Raw genomic sequence first — 18,699 nt, 5'->3', positions numbered from 1 at the left:
TATAATCTGCAGAATTGGCAGGGCAACAACTTTTATATTAAAAACGTCCACGAACTTCTATGTGTTCATAACTGGAAAACCCCATCAGAGATAGACACAGACTGAAGGGTCTCGACCCGAAACGTCACCCATTCCTTTTCTCCAGAGATGCTGCCTGTCCTGCTGAGTTCCAACCATAGGATCACCAGCAGTTTAGGGCACAGGAAGAGGCCAATCGGCCCATCAAATCCCTACTGGTGAATTAGTTATAAGGCAGAAGGTGTGTTTTCATTCTGATTCCTGGTAATCGGGAGTGTAAACCATGCCTTTTGCATCAGGACATGTCATCTCCAGGGCAAGACTTAGTGGGAGTGGGAGTGGGGGGGGGGGGGGGGGGTGGGGTGGGGGGGGGGGGGGTTGGGGTGGTTGACCAGGAGACAATGGGCCAACAAGTTCCTTATGGGACCAGTTACTGACTGGGGACCTTTGGCAGTTAAATGAAGTGCTTTGAGAGGTTGATCATGGCGCAAATCAACTCGTACCTCAACAAAAACCTGGACCCACTGCAGTTCGCTTACCGCCACAACAGATCAACGGTGGATGCGATCTCACTGGCTCTCCACTCTGCTCTGGACCACTTGGACAACAAAAACTCATATGTCAGGCTGTTATTCATTGATTACAGCTCGGCATTTAATACAATCATCCCCTCCAAGCTGGTTACAAAATTCGCAGAACTGGGTTTCTGCGCATCCCTCTGCAATTGGATCCTAGACTTCCTCATTCACAGACCACAGTCTGTTTGTATTGGTGGAAATGTGTCAGCCTCGATAACAATCAGCATGGGAGCATCTCAAGGCTGCGTGCTCAGCCCCCTGCTGTACTGACTCTATACTCATGACTGCGTAGCCGGTCATAGTGCGAACTCCATCATCAAGTTCGCTGACGACACCACTGTTGTGGGACGTATCACTGATGGGGATGTCAGAGTATAGAAGAGAGATTGAGCAACTGTCCATATGGTGCCAGCACAATAACCTGGCCCTCAACACCAGCAAAACCAAGGAACTGATTGTGGATTTTGGACGGAGTAGGATGGGGACCCACGGTCCCGTCTACATCAAAGGGTCAATGGTTGAAAGGGTCAAGAGCTTCAAATTCCTGGGCGTGCACCTCTCTGAAGATCTTTCCTGGACCGAGAACACTGATGCAATTATTAAGAAAGCATATCAGCGCCTCTACTTCCTGAGAAGATTACGGAGAGTCGGTTTGTCAAGAAGGAGTCTCTCTAACTTCTACAGGTGCACAGTAGAGAGCATGCTGACCGGTTGCATCGTGGCTTGGTTCGGCAACTTGAGCGCCCCGGAGCGGAAAAGACTTCAAAAAGTAGTAAACACTGCCCAGTCCATCATCGGCTCCGACCTCCCCACCATCGAGGGGATCGATCGCAGTATCATCAATGACCCACACCATCCTGGCCACACACTCATCTCCCCGCTACCTTCAGGTAGAAGGTACAGGAGCCTGAAGACTGCAACGACCAGGTTCAGGAATAGCTACTTCCCCACAGCCATCAGGCTATTAATCTTGGCTCGGACAAAACTCTGAACATTAATAGCCCATTATCTGTTTATTTGCACTTTATGAGTTTATTTATTCATGTGTGTATATATTTATATAATGGTATATGGACACACTGATCTGTTCTGTAGTCATGCCTACTATGTTCTGTTGTGCTGAAGCAAAGCAAGAATTTCATTGTCCTATCAGGGACACATGACAATAAACTCTTGAATCTTGAATCTTGAATTGCATCTTTGCCTTGCCCATTCCTTTTTCTTGTTTTCTAACCTCTGTTAACCCCCGCCCTTGACCCTTGCTCTCCTCAGCTCTTCTTCTTTCTTGGTGTCCCCATTTTGTGAACATGTTGCGAATTCACAGCCGTGCTGGTGAGATTTTCCTGTCGCGTTTGCTTTCCCGAGCTGCGCCTTGCTCCTCTTGATTGTTGATTCACTGTCTGAACAGGAGGGGGAGCTCTAGACTCACCGACACTATAGGATCCTGGCCACACCTGGAGCCAAACTCCACACCACGGTCTTAAGTAGAGGGACACAAAATGCTGGAGTAACTCAGCGGGACAGGCCTAAGTAGAGAGACACAAAATGCTAGAGTAACTCAGCGGGACAGGCCTAAGTAGACAGACACAAAATGCTGGAGTAACTCAGCGGGACAGGCCTAAGTAGAGAGACACAAAATGCTGGAGTAACTCAGCGGGACAGGCCTAAGTAGACAGACACAAAATGCTGGAGTAACTCAGCAGGACAGGCCTAAGTAGCATCTCCTTTGTTCAAGACGACAATGAGAAAGTAACAAGATAGGCAGAAAAGCTGTGGTGCAGTTTACCGATGAAAGCCTCCAAAACTCAGTCCCTACAGGCGAGGGGTGATGGGTGGGAGAATTTTTTTTAAACTCTGATCTAAACTGATGTAATCTGATTAAAATTTGAGGGCAGAAGTTTCCAGGCAATAATCCAGCCCTTGGGCTGTATAGGCATTTGTAAGTTACAGTTCAGGCTTCACTGGGAGGAATGCCAAGAGAACCTGCCAGCTGCACAGCACTGAATTCCAGCAAAGAGTGAAAGGTCAACTCATGGGGCCCTGGAAGGGGCTGTTTGCTGTTTGCTGCCTCAAACATTCAATAGATTTTCACTCCCTAAAAGATTTGATGGATATTGAATGCAGGAAGGCAGAATGAAGTAGGAAGAACAAGAATCTAGACATTGCCCATAATGTCTGTGTCGATCTAATGGAAACAAGGAACTGCAGATGCTGGTTTACAAAACAAAGTGACTCAGCGGGTCAGGCTGTATCTTTGGAGACCATGGAAAGGTAATGTTTTGAGTCGGGACCTTCTTCATATCCTCTGGAATCTGCAGAAGGGTCCTGACCCGAAATGTCACCTATCCATGTTCTCCAGAGATGCTGCTTGACATGCTGAGTTACTCCACTACTTTGTATCTCTTTCTTTGGAAACCAACATCTGCAGTTCCTTGTTTTGACATTCTGGTGAACCTGTTCTGCACACTACAGGGCTGCCAACTCTCACGCTTTGAGAGTGAGACTCACGCCCTCAAGCAAACTCTCACGCTCATCAGACATTTCTCACGCTCAGTGGTGAGAAATTTTGTGATCAACGAAAATGTCAAAACTCGGATAAACTGCATGGTCCGGGGGATGGGAGCAGAACCAGCGACCGGAACAGATGCGGGGAGCTGGGACGGACGAGTGTTTTCCGGGGCCGGCGTGTCGCTCGCTGCAGCTCAGGCCATGGAGCACTCCGGACAGTGCATGTCCCGGGCGTCGGAGGCGTCGGAAACGTTGCGCCGCTGCCGCTGCCGCGAGAGTCTCTGTGCCGAAGGGACAGACTCTCAAAGGGAGGTGGAGAGAGAGAGAGGGGAAGGAGACAGGGGGGAGAGCGAGAGGGGGGTGAGAGGAGAGAGAGTGGAGAGACAGAGGGGGCGTGAATGGAGAGAGAGAAGAGGGAGGGGGGGGGGAGGGGGGAGAGTGAGGTGGGAGAGGGGGGGGGGAAGTGAGAGAGGGGTGAGAGGGAAGAAAGAGGGAAGAGAGAGGGGGTGGAGAGGGAGGAGAGAATGGGAGAGAGAAGGGGAAGAGAGAGGGGTGGTAAAAGAGAGAGGGGGAGAGGGGGAAAGAGAAACGGGGGAAAGAGAGAGATAGGGGGGGCAAAGAAAAAGAGATAGAGACAGAGGAGAAAGAGAGGGCAAGGGGAAGAGTGAGGTAGGAGGGAGAAATGGGGAAGAGAGGAAGAGAGAGGAGGGAAGAGAGAGGTGAGAGGAGAGACAGAGAGAGAGGGGAAAGAGAGAGGGGAGAGTGTGTGGAGAGGGAGAGAGAGGGGGCGATAGAGAGGGAGGGAGAAAGCGGTTGGGGGGAAGCGAGGCGGAAAGAGAGAAGAGAGGGGGGAGAGAGAAAAGAAAGAGAGGGGGAGAGAGAGTTAGGGGAAAGAGGGGAGAGAGAGAGGGAGCGAGAGGAGAGGGGACAAGAGAGGGGGAAGAGTAAGGTGGGAAGGAGAGAGGGGGGAAAGAGAGGGGAAGAGAGGGGGGAGAGAGAGAGGGGGGAGAGAAAGAGATGGAAGGGGAGAGTGAGGGGGAGACAGGGGAGAGAGAGGGGGTGAGAGGAGAGACAGAGAGGGAGAGAGGAGAGAAAGAGGGGAAAGAGAGGGGGAGGGGAGAGATAGAGGGGGGGGGGGGTTGAGAGGAGAGAGAGCGGAAGAGAGGGGGGAGAGAGAGAGAGTCTCTGTCGAATTTGCCCAGGTGACCGGCATGGATCAGGCTGTGGCTCGGTGTATCCTGGAGGACAACCAGTGGCTGCTGGAAGTAAGAACCAAGCACTGGGTAGATACGGTGGAAGGTAGTGGACCTTCAAATAGGGGTGGTTGGAGAAAGCATCCTGCTTGCCTGCTAGATTTTCACTTACTGTAACTGCAGGAAAAATGTTCCCGATGTTGGGGGCATTCAGAACCATGGGTCACAGTTTAAGAATAAAGGGGGGGGGGGGGCAGTTAGGACTGAGATGAGGACAAACTTTCTTCACGTAGAGAGTTGTGAATCTGTGGAATTCTCTGCCACAGAAGGCAGTGCAGGCCAATTCACTGGATGTTTTCAAGAGAGAGTTACATTTAGTTCTTGGGGCTAACGACATCAAGGGATATGGGGAAAAAACAGGAAAGAGGTACTGATTTTAGATGAATAGCCATGATCATATTGAATGGCAGTGCTGGCTCAAAGGGCCGAATGGCCTATTCCTGCACCTATTTTCTATGTTTCTATGCTTGAGTATATGGCAATAAAACTCGATCACTTGATTTTGAAGCATTCATGCATGGTGGAGGTATAATGTAGTCATAGAGTGATACAGTGTGAAAACAGGCCCTTCGGCGCAACTTGCCCACACCCGCCAACATGTCCCAGCTACGCTACCTGCTTTTGGTCCATACCTCCAAACTTGTCCTATCCATGTATCAGTCTAACTTTTTCTTAAATGTTGGGATGGTCCCTGCCTCAACTACCTCCTCTGGCAGCTTGTTCCATACACCCATCACCCTTTGTGTGGATAAAGTTACCCCTTAAAAAGTTACCTCTTAAAAATACTTCATACAAAAAACATTTAAAACATACTTCTACAGTGCACTAAAACATGATTTTAATACATCAAATTTTTAAAAGTTCCTACCCTTCTTCCACACCCTCTCCCCACTCGGTTGCTCCACTCCCTCACCGGGCACCCCCAAGGCCAGTGATCAGTGATCGCACAGCCTCCCCCCTTTCAAAAACGCTCCAATGCAATTTAAAGCATATATATTGCATTCAAGTGTAAGTTATAAGACTCGCTACAGTATGCACCATATTGAACAATTTCAAACTGAAAAATGCAAATCTTCCGTACCAATGGGAGGGGGCACCCTCCTCCTCCCCCCCCCCCCCCCCCCCCCCCCCCGGTCGCGATGCTAAGCACTCACGTCTGTCACTGAAAGATTGTTGGAATCCTTTGATAAAGGAGTGAAAAGAGAACATATCTTAGGACAATCACACAGATTTATGAAAGGGAAATCCTGTTTTCAACTTGCTGCTGTTGTTTCAGGATGTGTAATGGTGACTGTGGCTGAAGATAGCACATGCACTTTCTCTGGCTTGTTTTTAAAAAGGGAGGGAGAGAGAAAACAGGAAATTACAGACCAGTTAGTCTAACGTCGGTAGTGGGGAAACTGCTAGAATCAGTTATTAAAGATGGGATAGCAGCACATTTGGAAAGTGGTGAAATCATTCGACAAAGTCAGCATGGATTTATGAAAGGTAAATCATGTCTGACGAATCTTATAGAATTTTTCGAGGATGTAACTAGTAGAGTGGATAAGGGAGAACCAGTGGATGTGTTATATATTAATGATTTGGACGAGGGAATTGAATGCAACATCTCCAAGTTTGCGGATGACACGAAGCTGGGGGGCAGTGTTAGCTGTGAGGAGGATGCTAGGAGGATGAAAGGTGACTTGGCTAGGCTGGGTGAGTGAGCAAATGCATGGCAGATGCAGTATAATGTGGATAAATGTGAGGTTATCCACTTTGGTGGCAAAAACAGGAAAGTAGACTATTATCTGAATGGTGGCCGATTAGGAAAAGGGGAGATGCAACGAGACCTGTGTGTCATGGTACACCAGTCATTAAAAGTAGGCATGCAGGTGCAGCAGGCAGTGAAGAAAGCGAATGGTATGTTAGCATTCATAGCAAAAGGGTTTGAGTATAGGAGCAGGGAGGTTCTACTGCAGTTGTACAGGGTCTTGGTGAGACCACACCTGGAGTATTGCGTACAGTTTTGGTCTCCTAATCTGAGGAAAGACATTCTTGCCATAGAGGGAGTACAGAGAAGGTTCACCAGACTGATTCCTGGGATGTCAGGACTTTCATATGAAGAAAGACTGGATAGACTCGGCTTGTACTCATTAGAATTTAGAAGATTGAGGGGGGATCTTATAGAAACTTACAAAATTCTTAAGAGGTTGGACAGGCTAGATGCAGGAAGATTGGTCCCGATGTTGGGGAAGTGCAGAACAAGGGGTCACAGTTTAAGGATAAGGGGGAAATCTTTTAGGACCGAGATGAGGAAAACATTTTTCACACAGTGGTGAATCTCTGGAATTCTCTGCCACAGAAGGTAGTTGAGGCCAGTTCATTGGCTATATTTAAGAGGGAGTTAGATGTGGCCCTTGTGGCTAAAGGGATCAGGGGGTATGGAGAGAAGGCAGGTACAGGATACTGAGTTGGATGATCAGCCATGATCATATTGAATGGCGGTGCAGGCTCGAAGGGCCGAATAGCCTACTCCTGCACCTATTTTCTATGTTTCTATGTTTGATAGCACCTTTCAAACCTGCCAACTCTGCTGCCAAGGACAAGGGCAGCACTGACAGGGGAATGTGTAAGAAGAAACAGCAGATGCTGATTTACACCAAAGATAGACACAAAGTTCTGGCCCTTCATCAGACTAAGTCAGGGAGGGTCTAAAGAAGAGTTTGAACCCAAAACATCATCTACTCCTTTTCTCCAGGGATCCTGCCTGTCCTGCTAAATTACTCCAGCATTTTGTGTCTATTTCAGGTACAGGGGAATGCCAGCACCAGTTCAAGAGGAGAGATGTCCCTAACCAGTCTGAAGAAGGGTCCAGACCTGAAACATCACCCATTCCTTCTCTCCAGAGATGCTGTCTGTTCCACTGAGTTACTCCAGCTTTTTGCGTCTATTTTTGGTTATGATACAAATCCACTCTTGCCTCGGTTATGTTATAGACAATAGACAATAGGTGCAGGAGAAGGCCATTCGGCCCTTCGAGCCAGCACCGCCATTCAATGTGATCATGGCTGATCATCCCCAATCAGTACCCCGTTCCTGCCTTCTCCCCATATCCCCTGACTCCACTATCTTTTAAGAGCCCTATCCAGCAAAGATTATAGAGGAGCAAGATAGACCACTCCTCCGAAATCCAATGGACTCGTTATGACCTGGACTCACTTCAGTTCTCATACTGCCACAACCAACATCAGTGGAGGATGTGATCTAGCTGGCATCCTGGTCTGCGCTGGACCTCTTGTTTAATGGCTACAGCTTGGTGTTCCACCCTAAATCTTCAATCTCCCTCAAGAAGCCTCTCATCTCGCTGCTACCATCATGAAAACACTACAGGAGCCTAATAACTGTGACCACCACATTCAGGAGCAGCTTCTTCCCAACAACCACCAGGCTCCTGAACCAGTTTCAACTGAGTTCAAGCCCACCAAACACTGCAGCCAAACACTGCGACTGCTCACCACTGCGATTGCATTATCGTTACAAAAACCTTAAAAATAACTTACTTTACTTAGAATAACAGAGAATGTATTGGATATTTGTTGTTGTTGTATCCGATGTGTCTGTAAAACTGATGCGAGCTCGACATTCATTGTTTTGGGACATACCCAGTGCAAATGACAAATATGAGTTTTGAATCTTGAATCTCTCGAAGGGATAGAGCAAAATATTTCGAGAGGAAACACAGAATTGCAGATGAGTAAATGTCATGATTAAAGGAGCAATGATTGGTAAATCTACACTGAACATTGGTGATATTCGTAGGGAGAGTGAAGTCAGGTGACAGGAAGAAATTGATCCGTTGGTAAACGGCAGGATGGTGGCAGGTGGAATTTAAACTGGATAAATGCAAGAATGTCGAATGACGCTTGGACATAGACAATGAAAGGAGTGTGGAGGAACAGAGGGACATTGGGGTATATGTCCAACAAGCCCTGAAGGTGGCAGCAAAGCTAGACAGATGGTGAAGAAGGCTACAGGTGAGGACCAGGGTATCAGATATAAAAATAGAAGGTTGTGGTACAACTATATGTGGCCCTGTTGGAGTGGGTACAGTTATGGTCACTGCAACACAGGAGGGTCATCATTACAAGAGGGTGCAGAGGAGCTTCAGCTGGGTGTTGGCTGGGATGGAGTGATGCGTATGAGGAGAGCCCGCGTCTGTTTTGCGTGGAGAACAGGAACTTTCTTTCATTTGTCTGATTCTTTCTTTACCACAGGATGTAAGAATTATCCAGAGAAGTACCTGAGCCACTGAAGGTTACGGAGGAAGTCCTGGTCAGCGTAGCTAGTACTTCATGGTTGACATAGACATGGAGGGCCATTGCTGTGCTGCATGGCAGCGACTCTATGCCTTTCTGCAGTTTGCCAGGCCGTGGAGGGACCTCAGCTGCAGTAATGCAGCTTTCGTGTCCTTACCTGACAAAGAGAGGAATCCCCGCAGAGGGAGTGCAGCAGTTGTCCAACAGATGGAGGTTTACCAGAGGAGGAAGATCCAGAGACAAGAGTCACCTTTTCTGGTGTTTGAATGAATGACGGATAATCTCATTGCAACTTGTAAAATTCTGACCGGTCTTGACAAAATAAATGTGGGCAGATGTTTGCTGGGCCGAGGAGTCTCGAACCAAGGGTCAGTCTGAGAAATAAAAAGCAGATCGTTCAAAGGAGAAGAGAAGAAACGTTTTCTATTGAGGAGGTGAGTCTTTGGACTTTTCTGAACTGTTGATTGAAAAGATTGGTAGATGTCTGATATTGAGGAAATTGGGTGCAACGGGAATAGTGGTGAAAACGGGACTGTAAAGGCAGATTCAGCATGTTAATGTACAAACAAGGAACTGCAGAGGCAGGTGGGGACTAGTGTAGCTGGGACATGTTGGCCGGTGTAGGCAAGTTGAGCTGAAAGACCTGTTTCCACACTGTATCACTCTATGACTAGTGTAGCTGGGACATGTTGGTTGGTGTGGGCAAGTTGGGCTGAAGGGCCTGTTTCCACACTGTATCACTCTGTGACTCCATGACGGTTGTAGCTGCACTCATCGAGGCAGGTGGAGTGGACCCATCACATCATCTATCTGCCTGGTAGTTGGAAAGGCTCTGCAGGTCTGTGTTTGAGTGTGCTGGTCCCCAGGGAACACCAGTGCCTGCTCCCTGCAGTGATAAACAAATGTTCTCCACCATGCTGGTTTAGTCAACAGGTTGAGCTGGTCATCTCTAGAGACCGTGTCCTCTGGAGACATGTCAGCTCCGTGGAATGTTGCAGGGAGTTGGACAGGCTCATTCCAGTGAGAGACCAAACACTTTAAATAAAAACAATGATGTCGTTTTAAGGATGATGTGGCTGAGTAGATTGGAAAATTGGTTATGAGATTCAACAGTAGATAGACAATAGCCAATATTAATATAAATCCTTTGTGTTATTGTCAACAGTATTTGTGGTGGTCTGTATGATTAAAGTGTACCCTCCCTACTTTTAAATTCATTCTCATAGAACATAGAACTGTGCAGCCCAAGAACAACTCTTTGGCCCACAACATGTGTTCTCAACATGATGCTATGACCAACTCTCATCTGCCTGTGCATGACCCATATCCCTCCATATCCATGTGCCTGCCCAGTCTCTTAAAAGCCATTATTGTAGCTGCCTCCACTACCCCTAGCAGTATATGCAGGAAGGAACTGCAGTCGCTGGTTTATACCCAAGATACTCCAGCATTTTGTGTGTAACTCAGCGGGTCAGGCAGCATCTCTGAAGAAAAGGAATAGGTGACATTTTGGGTCGGAACCCTTCAGACCAGCAGCATGTTCCAGGCACCCACCACTTTCTGTGTAAAGTAGTTACCTGCGTATCTCCTTTAAACTTTACCCCTCTTACCTTAAAGCTATGCCCTCTAGTCTCTGATCTTTCCTTCCTGGCTGGCTTCCCTATCTCGAATAGTTGTTTCCCAGATGAGCTGGACAAACATGCTCAAGTCAGTGGGTGAATTTAGATGAAGTCAATCAATCAAATCATCAATCCAAAGTTGGGGCAGTCATGATCAGCTTTCTGGTGAAAGCCCATCTCATTCGCCAGGAACAATGACAGGCTGCTCGGGAAGATCAGAGCCCATGGTATTGAAGGGAAGATACTAGCATGGATTGCCAGTTGGCTGGATGGCAGAAGCCAAAGAGTTGAAATAAAAGGTGCTTTTTCAGGTTGGCTGCCAGTGACTAGTGGAGTTCTACAGGGCTCGGTGCTAGGTCCATTTCTCTTCACGTTGTATATTAATGATTTGGACAAGGGGATTGAAGGCTTTGTTATCTAGTTTGCAGGTGATGCTAAGATACGTGTTGGGGCCGGCAGTGTAGAAGCGAGGACTCTGCAGCAGGACTCGGACAGGTTAGGAGAGTGGGCAGAGAAGTGGCAGATGAAATTCAGTATTGCAAAGTGCAGTCATGCATTTCAGTAATAAGAATAAAGGCATAGATTATTTTCTAAATGTAGAGAGAATCCAGAAATTGATGGTGCAAGGGGACTTGGGAGTGTTTGTGCAGAACTCCCATAAAGTTAATTTGCAAGTCCAATCGGTAGTAAGGAAGGCAAATTCAATGCTAGCATTTACATCAAGTGCACTTGTATACAAACACAGGGACGTAATGCTGAGGCTCTATAAGGCACTGGTCAGGCCGCATTTGGAATACTGTGAGCAAATTGGGCCCCAAATTGGTTATACACTTTGGTATCAAAAACAGGAAGGCAGATTACTATCTAAATGGCGTCAAGTTGGGAAAAGGAGAAGTACAACGGGATCTGGGGGTCCTTGTTCATCAGTCTATGAAAGTAAGCATGCAGGTACAGCAGGCAGTGAAGAAAGCGAATGGCATGTTGGCCTTGAAAACAAGAGGAGTCGAGTATGGGAGCAAAGAGGCCCTTCTGCAGTTGTACAGGGTCCCAGTGAGACCACACCTGGAGTATTGTGTGCAGTTTTGGTCCCATAATTTGAGGAAGGACATTCTTGCTATTGAGGGAGTGCAGCGTAGGTTTAAGGGCCTGTCCTAATTTCACATCCTAATTCACGACCTCTGCCGAGTTTGCCCTTGACTCATACTCGCAGCATGGTCGTCACAAGGTCGTAGCAGACCGTGATGTTAGTCGTAGGTACTCGTGGCATCAAGTAGGTCGGGGCGTTTTTCTAGCCTGATGAAAAATGTCCATGAGTAAATAAGTCGTGAATTAGGTCGTGAAAGTGAGACAGGCCCTTAACAAGGTTAATTCACGGGATGACGGGACTGTCATATGCTGAGAATGGAGCAGCTGGGCTTGTACACTCTGGAGTTTAGAAGTATGAGTGGGGATCTTATTGAAACATATAAGATTGTTAAGGGTTTGGACACGAGGCAGGAAACATGTTCCCGATATTGGGGGAGTCCAGAACCAGGAGCCGCAGTTTAAGAATAAGGGGTAAGCCATTTAGAACGGAGACAAGGAAACACTTTTTCTCACAGAGAGTTGTGAGTCTGTGGAATTCTCTGCCCTCAGAGGGCAGTGGAGGCTGATTCTCTGGATACTTTCAAGAGAGAGCTAGATAGGGCTCTTAAAGATAGTGGAGTCAGGGGATATGGGGAGAAGCCAGGAATGGGGTACTGATTGGGGATGATCAGCCATGATCACATTGAATGGCAGTGCTGGCTCGAAGGGCTGAATGGCCTACTCCTGCACCTCGTGTCTATTGTCTATTGTCATATCTGAAGAAGGATGTGCTGGCTCTGGAGAGGGTCCAGAGGAGCTTTACAAGAATGATTCCAGGAATTAGTGGGTTAGCATTTGATGAGCTTTTGTCAGCATTGGGCCTGTACTGGCTGGAGTTTACAAGGTTGAGGGGGGGACCATTTTGGAAAGTCAAACAAGAACAGGACCTTCACAGTGAATGACTGGGCTCAGTCATTCCCCAGAGTGTTGAGGAGCAAAAGGATCCAGTAGTGCAGGATCATAGTTCCCTGAAAATGGTGTCACTGGTTGATAGGGTGGCCAAGAAGGCTTTCAGTACATTCTTGGTTCCTGGTTTCTTGGTCCTCCAAAATATTCCAAATGGAATTTGAACTGGAGGTGGTGGAGGGAGGACTTAAGCCAGAAAGGGTTTTTGGGAAGAAAGAGCTACCTTAAATTTAGTTGCATCTGGTTGGGTAACTATGGTAGGGTGAAGACTATTCCATGCTTTAATTGTGCAGGGGAAGAACGAATTGCTGTACACATCTTGGTAGCTGGAATCTCAAATTGGATCGAATGCACCCGTCTGCTCCTAATTGGTTTGGGTTTGGTGTAGGTCTTGTAATCTGTGTCGAGCTGACCATTTAACATTTTGTAAAAACAGGTCAAACGGTGAGCTTCACGTCTGTCTTGGAGAAGCTTGCACCCCAGAGAATTCAGAAGTTTGGTGAGACTCGCTTCTCTCTCATAAGTGTTAGTAACAATTCGAGCTGCCTGCCTTTGAAGACGTTCGATGGAAGAAATGTTTTTATTTGTGTATGGGTCCCATGCTGCAACTGCGTAGTCCAAATGAGGTCTAACGAGGGTGAAGTATAGCTTCTCCTTGACAGAAGCTGAACAATGATGAAAGTTGCGCCTCAGAAAGTTTAGGACACCTGTTGCTTTCACCGTTGCATGATGAGTCTGACCATTCCAACGCAGATCATTCTGCAATTTGATGCCAAGATACTTGGTTTGTTTGGATTCTTCAAGGGTGGCACCAAGTATATTGTAAGATGTTTCGCCTGGATTCCTCTTTCTGGTGACACGCATGGTTTCACATTTGGAAGGGTTGAACTGCATGCCCCATTGTTGTGACCACTCAACCATAGTATCGAGATCCTTTAGGAGAGCATCTTCATCATCAGCTGACTTAATTGGATGGTACAGCAAACAATCATCAGCGAATAGCCTGGTCGTACTTGCGACTTTTTCATGGATGTCATTTATGTAAAGCAAAAACAGATGTGGGCCAAGTACTGTGCCCTGAGGTGTACCACTCAACACTGGATGCCAATTGGAGCTCTTTCTGTTCACACACACGTGCTGAAGACGTTTTGTCAGGAAACTGGAAATCCATTGTTTCGTGTTGGAACGAATACCATAGAAGTCAAGTTTGCGAAGCAGTCTCTGGTGTGGGATGACATCAAATGCTTTAGAAAAGTCCAGCACTACTAAATCCGTGATAACGTTACTATCAAGGTGCTTGGCCAGGTCATTTGTCATCAGGATAAGCTGAGACTCACATGATCTATGCTTCCTAAATGCATGTTGGTTGTCAGCAAGAATGTTATGTTTGCTCACGTGTCTCATCAGATTACTATCAATTAAATGCTCCAGCAATTTGCAGCAAGTACTTGTTAATGAAACAGGACGATAATTCACTGGGTTGGTGGTTGAACCCTTCTTAAAGAGAGGAGTGATGTTAGCCTTCCTCCAATCCAGCGGGACATCACCTGAGTCAAGCGATTGTTGGAAAATGAACTGCAAAACTGGAGCCAGTTCTTCGGCTGCGATCTTGAGGGCTTGATTCTGTATCTGATCTGGTCCAATTGCTTTTGTGGTATTGATGTTGAGCAATAACTTCTTGACACCTTCAACCTCAATTTTAATAGCAGGCATATCAGCAAACGGGCTGGGCGGTAGATCTGGAAATGATGAAGGCTCCACATTTTCCCGGGTGAAAACGTGTTGAAATTGGTTTGCAAGAGCTTCTGCTTTTGCCTGGTCCTCAGTGATCAGACAGTTGTTCATTTTAAGCATCTGGACACCAGTGTTGTCTGTCCGTCTGGAATTTACATATCTCCAAAAAGCCTTGGGCAGCTCTCCCCCAAGAATAGAAGAAACATGTTGTCTATGACACTGGCCTTCATCAGTCAGGGTATTGAGTACAGAAGTTGGTGAAACGTCTTACAGTTGTACAACTGTCTGCATTTGGAGTATTGTGTTCAGTTTTGGTCACCCTGTTATAGGAAGGATGTCATTAAGCTGGAAAGAGTGCAGAGAAGATTTAGAGAACATTGCCAGGTCTCGAGGGCTTGAGCTATAGGGAAAGGTAGACTTGGATTTCCCTGCAATGTAGGAGGTTGTGGGAAGACCTGATAGAAGTCTATAAAATTATGAGAGGCATAGATAGGGTAGACAGTCAGAACCATTTTCCCAGGGTGTAAATGTCAAATACTAGAGGGCATAGCTTTAAGGTGAGATCCCGCACATATTAATCTTCTGGATCAGCCTGCCAAGGGGGACTTTATCAAATGCTTGACTAAAATCCGTCCTTTCCCCATCGGTCACCTCCTGTAAAAGCCCGATTAAGTTAGTAAGACATGACCTGCTGGGCCTACATGATCCTTGTCAGTTCAGTTCAGTTTAGTTTATTGTCCAGTGTACTGAGGTACAGTGAAAAGCTTTTGTTGCATGCTAACCAGTCAGCAGAAAGACGATGCATGATTACAATCGATCCAGTTCCAGTGTACAGATACATGATAAGGGAATAACATTTAGTGCAAGGTAAAGCCAGCAAAGTACGATCAAAGATAGTCCAAGGGTCCCGCCATTCCATGCATATCCATGTGCCTTTCTAAAGGACACTATTGTAACTGCCTCCACCACCACCCCTCTTTAAACTTTGCACTCTAGTGTTGGACATCTCCACCCCGGGAAAATGGTTCTGACTGTCTACCCTATCTACGCCTCTCATCATTGTACGAATGCTATTAGCACTTACTCACCATCTCTATTGCATTTCAGCAAAGACCCTGCCACCTTGGCAAAGTGCTTTGTTATTGATGTGTCGGGATGGGAGCAGGAAGATGTAATGTTAGCTCTGTGAAAATGTATTCCTGAAACTAATTAAACTAATGAACAGACCTTGTCCACAGGCCATTCCTCAGTAATCTCTGCAATGTGTAAATGTTAGTCTGTGCAAATCGGCTAGATTTCAGGTCCAATCTTTATTTCCAAATTTAATTGGAGAAAAATAAATTCAACATAATGGAACTTATTAGAAACGTTTTAGGGAACTGAGTTATCTGCAAACTTTGCTTCCCACAGTTAACTGACTATTTTAATACTTTGACTCATTCCACTCTGAATAGTTGTGTTGCATTGTGTGTTTATTGGCACCTCCTAGTTCCCTTCATGAGCTCGACCTTGGGATAAGTCTCTTACACAACTCTGCCTCACTGCCAGTAACTTCTCTGAAGTTCCTGTCTCAAGATAAATCTCAGTTTACTGGCAAGATCCGAGAGCGACTGTGTTCAGCTGTCTTTTATAAAAGGCGGGTGTAGATGCTGCTTGTGTATGTGAATGTGACTTCTGCTCTGTACATGCCCTGACTGTCAGGATGCTCAGAGACAGGACCTCTCTTTCTTGTGTGTGCGACCAATTGTTTCTGTAAAGAGACAATGTCCTGTGTGATGCGGGGATGGTTCTGGTCGGGTGGACGCAGATCCCCCAGCAGGTTAAACAATACAAGTGTTGTTGAACTGGGATAAAGCAACTTATAACGAGTCCTTGGCCAAGGAAATTAAACTGCACACCACACCTAGTAACAACATCTGGCTCTGGATGTTCTGTAACTTGACCTCAACATTGTTTTGGTCATCCTGCTGCAGGGAGAGTGTCATTAAGCTAGAATGAATGCGGAGAAGATTTGCGATGATTTTGCCAGGACTTGAGGACCCGAGCTATATGGAGAGGTTAGGCAGGGTATTATTCCTTGAAGCGCGGAGGCTCTATAAGGCTAACTTATAGAGGTGTATAAAGTCATGAGGTGAATACACAGACTCTTACCCAGCATAAGGCAATCAAGAACTCGAGTGCATTGATCTAAGGGGAGAGGGAAAAGATTCAATCTGAACTTTTTTGCACAGATGATGGTGGGTACATGGAACAAGCTGCCACAGGAGGTAGTTGAGGCAGGTACTATAACATCATTTAAAATACATTTTGATAGGAACATGGATAGTACATGGATAGGACAGGTTTAAAGGAATATGGGGCAAACGCAGGCGGGTGGGACTAGTGTAGATGGAGCATGTTGGTCAATAGACAATTGATGAAAAATGAATGAATAACAAACTCTGGTGGGAGCCCTTGTAGAATGTTCTAGATTGTCACATTGAGGGAGGTGTGATTGGCCCTGGGGACTGAGCAGCGCAGGTTCACTGAATGATTCCTGTACTCCAAGAGTTAAATTAGGAGGAGAGATGGATGATTTATTTTCCCTGACATTTAGATCAAAGGTGATGTTGACTGGCTGGATTGGGGAATTTCCACAGCTGAATAGAACAGGAACTATCAACCCCCACAAAGCCAATCGTATCTCAGCAACAGCACACAACACACCCCACCTCTGCTATCGACTTTTAGAAATGTGTTTTGCATTAAGGCTTGTTTTTTTTTGTATTCTTTTCATTTTCACTGTCTGGTAGAAAGCATCTGTCCCAGTTCCATGCTGAGACGTGAATGAACTGCGTGAGATTCCAGCATTGATTTTCTGTGAAACTAATCGGCAACCAAAATTAAAGATGGCCTTGACGTTAAAGTCAGAGGCAGATCTATTGCTTGTTGCCTGGGTCCTGGGTCCTGGGTCCTGGGGCCTGCCCCTGCAAAGTCTCTTTAGGCAATTACAAATATAACAGTTAATGATAAAAGAATGGTCATGTTGATGGAGCCTAAGAAATGTCCCAGAGTCTGGCAAAGGTTAGCAGCTTGTTTTGAATCCACTGACTTCCACAGAGAATAAAGGTACCCAATCCTGAGGGAACGTGTTGGAATTGTGTTGTGAGTGCTTTGTCATGGTACCTTGGTAAATAGAGGTAGGATTAACACAAATAAATATGGCATGTTGCTGCAGAAGGTAGTGCTGCTGCCTCACAACTGCAGGGACCCAGGTTCAATCCTGACCTTGGGTGCTGTCTGTGTGGCCTTTACACATTCCTCTCACAAGATTAGCTCCGGAGTTGAGAAGGTGAAGGGTCTGTGGGGGAAAGGGGGTGAAGGCCCCCTCGTGAGAACTATTGTTGCAGACAAAGCACAGGAACAGGCCCTTCTGCCCACAATGTCTGTGCTGAACTTGTTGTCAAGAGCATTACTTCAGTGCTTGCACACGATCTAGACCTGTCCATTCCCTACATATCCAGGTGCGTCTCCAAGACTCTCAGATTCATAGCACATGGAAACAGACCCTTCAACCAATCTTGCCCACACCGGCTGACATCTCAGTTACACATGTCTCACCTGCCCGCGTCTGGCCCATATCCCTCCAAACCTGTCTTATCCTATCTCTTAAATACTACTATCGTATCTGCCTCCACCAATACCCCTGGCAGCACGTTTATGGCACCCACTACCGTCTGTTTTAAAAATAATTTACCTGTACATTTCCTTTGAACTTTGACACTCTTACCTTAAACCTTCACCCTCTAGTATTTGATTATTCTGTTTTGGAGATCCTGACTGTCCTCCCTATTTATGCCTCTCTCAATCTTATAATGTTATTTACCTCTAACGGATCGCCTTCAACCTCCAGTGTTCCAGAGAAAACAATCCAAGTCTGTCGAACATTTCCCTGTAGCTAATCCCCTCTAATCCAGGCATAATTCTCGTAAACTTCCTCGGCACCCTCTCCAAAGCCTCCACATCTTGCAGTGGGGTGACCAAAACTGCAAGCAGTACTCCAAATGCAGCCTGACCAAAATCCTATAAAGCTGCATCATGACTTATTGACTCGTATACTAGATGTCTCAACAATGAAGGCAGCCATATTTAACACTCCATCCATTTGTGTTACCATCATAAAGTAACTGGAAAGTGCTTTGGAAATTTCTTCACCAACATTGCTCAGAGCCACATTTTTTGGGGAGTTCCAATAATTAAATCCAAGCACATTTGATTTATTCCTTTGAACATTTGTAGACTAATCGATTCAAATAGCACAGCGACAGGCCATTTGGCCCATTCACCAGTGCTATTGTCCAGGATCTTCTTCAACACACTTCAGATTCTAGCAAAGACAGACACAAAAAGCAGGAGTAACTCAGCGGGTCAGGCAACATCTGTGGAGAACATGGATGGGTGACGTTTCACAGAGTGCTGGAGTAACTCAGCGGGTCAGGCAGCATCTGTGGAGAACATGGATAGGTGATGGTTCACAGGGTGCTGGAGAGAGAAAGAGTGGGTGACGTTTTGGGTCGAGACCCTTCTTCAGGATTGTAACACCTACCCATAGACAAGGCACAATTTACGATGACCAATTAACCCACCAATGACTCTTCTGATTGAGCTCAACATAAATCGA

The sequence above is a fragment of the Amblyraja radiata genome, chromosome 20 (genome assembly GCF_010909765.2).
Source record: "Amblyraja radiata isolate CabotCenter1 chromosome 20, sAmbRad1.1.pri, whole genome shotgun sequence".
In the NCBI taxonomy this organism is placed as follows: domain Eukaryota; kingdom Metazoa; phylum Chordata; class Chondrichthyes; order Rajiformes; family Rajidae; genus Amblyraja; species Amblyraja radiata.
Note: the sequence above shows the minus strand (reverse complement) of the source record.